At 60.2% G+C, this 7,500-nt stretch overlaps 1 non-coding gene across 1 annotated transcript; it reads right to left on the bottom strand.

The window, feature by feature from the left end:
* Positions 1-1,433: 1,433 nt before the first annotated feature.
* LOC142796023 (small subunit ribosomal RNA) lies at positions 1,434-3,248 on the bottom strand. Its single transcript, XR_012893488.1, has one exon. It is a non-coding gene; the product is annotated as a small subunit ribosomal RNA (ribosomal RNA).
* Between the last annotated feature and the right edge of the window lie 4,252 nt (positions 3,249-7,500).

Below are 7,500 nucleotides of genomic sequence, written 5' to 3'. Positions count from 1 at the left end.
CCCGCCTAACCAGAAAATGCCTGCGGTACACCCATTTGGATAAGAGTGCACGCAGATGCGGGCCTCGACGGCTACACATTTCCTCGGGCGGCCGCCTCCCGGCCTCCGTGGAGCGCGGGATGCACGGTCCCATCGACAAGCCTCTCCCGTTTTTACCGTGGCGTCGCGGTTCACCACGGCGGGCGGGTCGGTCTCCTCCGCATAAAAAGGGGGACCCCCGCTTTTTGTTCCACGAAATCGCACAAGCTTTTTTCGCATCCACGGTTTGCCACCGCACACCAAAATGCCGATCCGGCTGCCTACTTTAGCCAACAGGTGGAGCCAGGCGCGCCGTACTTGCGCGGCACTTCCCACGTCCACCGAAGTCGGTGCCAAGGACCACTTTCGGCGCCGGAGCCGCGTACGAGCCTACTCGAGGCGGAAGAACGAAGCCAGCAAGGGCCTGGCCGCAAGTGCGTTCAATTGTCGGGACGTCCAAGTCCCTCGTTCTTCCGTGCTTCCTCTTTCGGCAAGTCGTTGCGGCACCTTCCCAAAGCGCGCAGACCCGCTAATCGCGACGAGCGCGACGTGGCCGTGCCGCCTTTCCCTCGGCAGCAAGCAAAACGCCTGGCAACGTCGACGCTCCCCTAACCGCGATCTCGCACCGTGTTTCGTGTGGCGAATTCAAAAGCCGGCCGGCGCTGCTGCAACCATTACGGTCGGTACGCATACGCCGCGGAGGGCGGGACGGTCATCGGAGCGTGCGGTTCCTCCATCGAGTACTGCGCACCTCGGCCGTCGCATCGCCGTGCCATGACCGGCCGCGCGTCAACGCGAACCGGTGCCAGCGAGATCCCTCGCCTGCAAGAACCGACCGGCAGCCTCCGTCACCCGAGGACGCGGAGGCGCTTGCCGCGGACGGCGGGACGGTATGCACTGGTGCACAGCGGACCCGTCACATCGCCAGTTCCTTGACCGACCGCCGACGCTTGTGCCGTTCCTCTCGTACTTGGCAGTCGCCGCGCGATTGTCGGGTCTCGTTCTTGCACGCTCGAACGGTCGGGAGGGCACTCGGCTGGCGTTTCGGGAACGCGCAGCCTCGCCTTCTACCGACGTAACCACGACTCGCCGTTCGCGCTCCGCCGCTCCTGTTTACAGTACTAGGCGGTCCCGCAGCGGTCGGGTCGCGCATTTCGAGCGCTTCGAGCCACGGTGCAGTGGCGGGTCGAAAGCCGACCTATGAGTGCGTTGCGCCGTTTGTACCCGCGTCCGCCACCTGGCCGACCGTCCAAGGTCGCGGTGTTGGCGTCCGCTGGGCGCAACAATTTGTCACGGGGTGCCGCTCCACATTCAGGCAGCCCCGTGGGGAAAAGCCGACCCCGCGTCCAAACGGGGTCAGCGGCAGAAAGTGTCGGGCGCAGACGCAGCTGAGGCGCTCACCCTTCACAATCCGTTAATGATCCTTCCGCAGGTTCACCTACGGAAACCTTGTTACGACTTTTACTTCCTCTAAATGATCAAGTTTGGTCATCTTTCCAACAGACCGGCGCAACCGAAAGGCCGCGCCGGACATCGGTCCGAAGACCTCACTAAATCATTCAATCGGTAGTAGCGACGGGCGGTGTGTACAAAGGGCAGGGACGTAATCAACGCGAGCTTATGACTCGCGCTTACTGGGAATTCCTCGTTCAAGGGGAACAATTGCAAGCCCCTATCCCAATCACGAAAGAAGTTCCACGGGTTACCCAGTCTTTTCAGACAGGGATAAAGACACGCTGCTTCCTTCAGTGTAGCGCGCGTGCGGCCCCGGACATCTAAGGGCATCACAGACCTGTTATTGCTCTGTTTCGTGCGGCTAGGAGCCGCTTGTCCCTCTAAGAAGGTTGTAAGGTGCTGGGAACCCCGCACCTATTTAATAGGCTAGAGTCTCGTTCGTTATCGGAATTAACCAGACAAATCGCTCCACCAACTAAGAACGGCCATGCACCACCATCCACCGAATCAAGAAAGAGCTCTCAATCTGTCAATCCTCCCAGTGTCCGGGCCGGGTAAGTTTTCCCGTGTTGAGTCAAATTAAGCCGCAGGCTCCACTCCTGGTGGTGCCCTTCCGTCAATTCCTTTAAGTTTCAGCTTTGCAACCATACTTCCCCCGGAACCCAAATACTTTGGTTTCCCGGAAGCTGCCCGCCGAGTCATTTGAGTAACTCAGGCGGATCGCTGGTTGGCATCGTTTATGGTCAGAACTAGGGCGGTATCTGATCGCCTTCGAACCTCTGACTTTCGTTCTTGATCAATGAAAACATTCTTGGCAAATGCTTTCGCAGTAGTTCGTCTTGCGACGGTCCAAGAATTTCACCTCTAGCGCCGCAATACGAATGCCCCCGTCCGTCCCTCTTAATCATTACCTCGTATTCCAAAAACCAACAGAACAGAAACGAGGTCTTGTTCTATTATTCCATGCAAGTTTATTCAGGCGACTCGCCTGCGTTGAGCACTCTAATTTTTTCAAAGTAAAAGCACCGGCCATCTCGAGGCACACAATGAAGTGCACCAAGAAAGAACCGGCATGATGTTCAGTCCGAGCCGTCGCATCGGGTAGATGCACTACTCGTCTGGAACTGAGATCCAACTACGAGCTTTTTAACCGCAGCAGCTTTAGTATACGCTATTGGAGCTGGAATTACCGCGGCTGCTGGCACCAGACTTGCCCTCCAATTGATCCTCGTTAAAGGATTTAGAGTGTACTCATTTCAATTACGGGGCCTCAAAAGAGTCCCGTATTGTTATTTTTCGTCACTACCTCCCCGTGCCGGGAGTGGGTAATTTGCGCGCCTGCTGCCTTCCTTGGATGTGGTAGCCGTTTCTCAGGCTCCCTCTCCGGAATCGAACCCTGATTCTCCGTTACCCGTAACAACCATGGTAAGCAAGTAACCTACCATCGAAAGTTGATAAGGCAGACACTTGAAAGAAACGTCGCCGGCTCGTGGCCATGCGATCAGCACAAAGTTATCCAGAGTCACCACACAATACGGGCCGAAACCCGATCGATCTTGGTCTAATAAAAGCACCCGTTACCCAAAGGGCTCCAGGCTCACTGCATGTATTAGCTCTAGAATTGCCACAGTTATCCAAGTAGGAAGAAACGATCTAAGGAACCATAACTGATTTAATGAGCCATTCGCGGTTTCGCCTTATTTCGGCATGTACTTAGACATGCATGGCTTAATCTTTGAGACAAGCATATGATTACTGGCAGGATCAACCAGGTAATTGTTCGACTGCGCGTCCGTCCTCGCCCTCGGCGGGCCGGACGCAGTCTGTGTGCGGCGGAGGCCACCTTCAGGCGCCCCAACACGCTTATTTTGCACTCCGAGATGACGGCGTTCGAGCTCGCTACGGCACAACCTTCCCGAAAGACGAGTGGGAGCCGTGCGGCAAGAAGCACGTTCATGCTCGCTCTTTTTCGTTGCATCGACTCGGTCGCGCCGTGCGGGTTGCCCAAGCCCGCTGCACTGTCGGTGGACCGGCCGGAACTAGCAACGGAGCCGAGACTGCAAAGCCGCCAGACGACGGGTCACGCCCGCGTCTTCGGCGCTTTCGCATCTGAATCGCCCGAGGACGACACGGAACACACCTCGATATCGTGGTAAAACGGCACCGTCCGACAACCAGCCCCTAACGCATCAAGCGGATGAGGCTGCAGACGACTGCCGTGGATTCCCCTGGAGCAGACCCGAGGACACGCTTGACGAGGCCGAAGCCCGCCGCATATCAGACACCCGGTCGCTTTCGCGTACGCCGCTCACGAGAACCCCCACATAATAGCAGCGATAAGTACCCAGACCTCCTTGGGCCCTAATACGAGCGTACTCGAGAAAATTTCACCGCGGGTGTGCCCCGAAACGTGTGGCATGTTGAGCGTGCCACAAGTCTACGTCGCTCTCAAACCCGCCGAGGTCGTAGAATTTGCGACCCTACTCACGAAATTCCCACCGAGGATACGGCCGCAAACGTACCGCACCTTGGGTAGGCCACGAGTTTGTGCAACACTACGCTGACGGCACAGCACCGAGGTCGTGCGCGCACGCACGGGAAAATTCCGCCGCGGTTTCTGCCGAAAACGTGAGGCACCACGACTCTCCGCAAGTTCGCGTCGACTGCGAAAGACCGAAGTCGTGAACGACGTGTCCGCTACTCGCCGCCGACACGCTGGACACCAAACGTACAACGACTCGACGGCGTCGTAGAGGCCCACGACGCGGTTTTCCTTAACGACGTCTCGGCGTGGCACCGACAGGTTAGAACGGCCGACCAACGTTCCCTGTCCGCCGTTCGGCTCAGTCGAAGGGCTCGGCGACTTCGGCAACGCTGCGAAGCCGCACGGTGACGCACGCCATGTCCCCATTTTTTTTTTTCTTTCTGCGTCTGCCGGGGTGCCCCTATAATAGCAGCGATAAGCACCCAGACCGCCGTGGGTCGCTCGCCCCGGCTGACGTGGTTTTTCGTACTCCTGCGGCGGTCGCCGTCAAGCACGTCCAAATACGCTACTTTCGTGGGCGCATTCACGCTCTTTCGCTTCGCCGGAGTGCCAGCACTCACTCTGCCAAAAACGGCGAACATCCGAGCGGCGGTTCCCACTTTTGCGTTGGCGTCGCAAACCCCGCCCCGGCAGACGAGGTTTGCCGTACTCGTGCGACGGTGGCCGGCGGGCACGTCGAAAGACGCCGATATCGTGCGCGAATTGGCGCACCTTGGCTTCACCGGAGTGCCGCCACTGACTCCTCCAAAAACGGCGAAGATCCGAGCGGCGCTTCCCACTTTCGCATCGGCGTCCCGAACTCCGCCCCGGCTGACGCGGTTTACCGTACTCGTGCGACGGTCGCCGGCGAGCACGTGGAAAGACGCCGATATCGTGCCCGAATCGGCTCCGTTCGGCTTCGCCGGAGTGCCAGCACTGGCTCGGCGAAAGACGACGAACATCCGAGCGACGGTTCTCACTATTGCGTACGCGTCGCAAACCCCGCCCCGGCAGACGCACTTTGCCGTACTCGTGCGACGGTCGCCGGCGAGCACGTAGAAAGACGCCGATATCGTGCCGGAATCGGCCCCGTTTGGCTTCGCCGGAGTGCCAGCACTCACTCGGCCACAAACGGCGAACATCCGAGCGGCGGTTCCCACTTAGCCGTCGGCGTCCCGAACTCCGCCCCGGCAGACGCGGTTGCCGAGCTCGTGCGACTAGCGACCGCGAAGCCGTCTCGCGACGCCGCTTTCGTGCGCGGCTCCCACTGCGACCTGGGTCACCCGAGGTCGACGAGCAAAAAAGAATGTCGAAAAAAATTTTTTTTTTTTTTGCGTCTGCCGGGGTGCCCCTATAATAGCAGCGATAAGCACCCAGACCGCCATGGGTCGCTCGCCCCGGCTGACGTGGTTTTTCGTTTTCCTGCGGTGGTCGTCGTCAAGCACGTCCAAACACGCCACTTTCGTGGGCGCATTCGCGCTCTTTCGCTTCGCCGGAGTGCCAGCACTCACTCTGCCAAAAACGGCGAACATCCGAGCGGCGGTTCCCACTTTTGCGTCGGCGTCGCAAACCCCGCCCCGGCAGACGAGGTTTGCCGTACTCGTGCGACGGTGGCCGGCGGGCACGTCGAAAGACGCCGATATCGTGCGCGAATTGGCGCACCTTGGCTTCACCGGAGTGCCGCCACTGACTCCTCCAAAAACGGCGAAGATCCGAGCGGCGCTTCCCACTTTCGCATCGGCGTCCCGAACTCCGCCCCGGCTGACGCGGTTTACCGTACTCGTGCGACGGTCGCCGGCGAGCACGTGGAAAGACGCCGATATCGTGCCCGAATCGGCTCCGTTCGGCTTCGCCGGATTGCCAGCACTGGCTCGGCGAAAGACGACGAACATCCGAGCGACGGTTCTCACTATTGCGTACGCGTCGCAAACCCCGCCCCGGCAGACGCACTTTGCCGTACTCGTGCGACGGTCGCCGGCGAGCACGTAGAAAGACGCCGATATCGTGCCGGAATCGGCCCCGTTTGGCTTCGCCGGAGTGCCAGCACTCACTCGGCCACAAACGGCGAACATCCGAGCGGCGGTTCCCACTTAGCCGTCGGCGTCCCGAACTCCGCCCCGGCAGACGCGGTTGCCGAGCTCGTGCGACTAGCGACCGCGAAGCCGTCTCGCGACGCCGCTTTCGTGCGCGGCTCCCACTGCGACCTGGGTCACCCGAGGTCGACGAGCAAAAAAGAATGTCGAAAAAAATTTTTTTTTTTTTTTTGCGTCTGCCGGGGTGCCCCTATAATAGCAGCGATAAGCACCCAGACCGCCATGGGTCGCTCGCCCCGGCTGACGTGGTTTTTCGTTTTCCTGCGGTGGTCGTCGTCAAGCACGTCCAAACACGCCACTTTCGTGGGCGCATTCGCGCTCTTTCGCTTCGCCGGAGTGCCAGCACTCACTCTGCCAAAAACGGCGAACATCCTAGTGGCGGTTCCCACTTTTGCGTCGGCGTCGCCAACCCCGCCCCGGCATACGCGGTTTGCCGTACTCGTGCGGCGGTGGCCGGCGGGCACGTCGAAAGACACCGATATCGTGCGCGAGTCGATGCTTCTTGGTCTCGCAGGAGGGCCGCCACTCACTCCTGCAAAAACGGCGAAGATCCGAGCGGCGCTTCCCACTTTTTCGTCGGCGTCGCAAACCTCGCCCCGGCAGACGCGCTTTGCCGTACTCGTGCGACGGTCGCCGGCGAGCACGTCGAAATACGCCGATATCGTGCCCGAATCGGCCCCGTTTCGCTTCGCCGGAGTGCCAGCACTCGCTCGGCCAAAGACGACGAACATCCGAGCGACGGTTCCCACTATTGCGTACGCGTCGCGAACCCCGCCCCGGCAGACGCGGTTTGCCGTACTCGTGCGGCGGTGGCCGGCGGGCACGTCGAAAGACGCCGATATCGTGCACGAATTGGCGCTCCTTGGCTTCACCGGAGTGCCAGCACTCACTCGGCCAAAAACGGCGAACATCCGAGCAGCGGTACCCACTTAGCCGTCGGCATCCCGAACTCCGCGCCGGCTGACGCGGTTGCCGAGCTCGTGCGACTAGCGACCGCGAACGCGTCTCGCGACGCCGCTTTCGTGCGCGGCTCCCATTGCGACCTGGGTTACCCGAGCTCGACCAGCAAAAAAGAAGGTCGAAAATTTTTTTTTTTTTTTCTGCGTCTGCCGGGGTGCCCCTATAATAGCAGCGATAAGCACCCAGACCGCCGTGTGTCGCTCGCCCCGGCTGACGTGGTTTTTCGTACTCCTGCAGCGGTCGCCGTCACGCACGTCCAAATACGCCACTTTCGTGGGCGCATTCGCGCTCTTTCGCGTCGCCGGAGTGCCAGCACTCACTCTGCCAAAAACGGCCAACATCCGAGCGGCGGTTCCCACTTTTGCGTCGGCGTCGTAAACCCCGCCCCGGCAGACGCGGTTTGCCCTACTCGTGCGACGGTCGCCGGCGAGCGCGTCGAAAGACGCCGAT

The sequence above is a fragment of the Rhipicephalus microplus genome, unplaced genomic scaffold (genome assembly GCF_043290135.1).
Source record: "Rhipicephalus microplus isolate Deutch F79 unplaced genomic scaffold, USDA_Rmic scaffold_1027, whole genome shotgun sequence".
Lineage (NCBI taxonomy): Eukaryota > Metazoa > Arthropoda > Arachnida > Ixodida > Ixodidae > Rhipicephalus > Rhipicephalus microplus.
The sequence above is the reverse complement of the archived record's forward strand: the minus strand, read 5'-3'. Positions and strand labels throughout refer to the sequence as shown.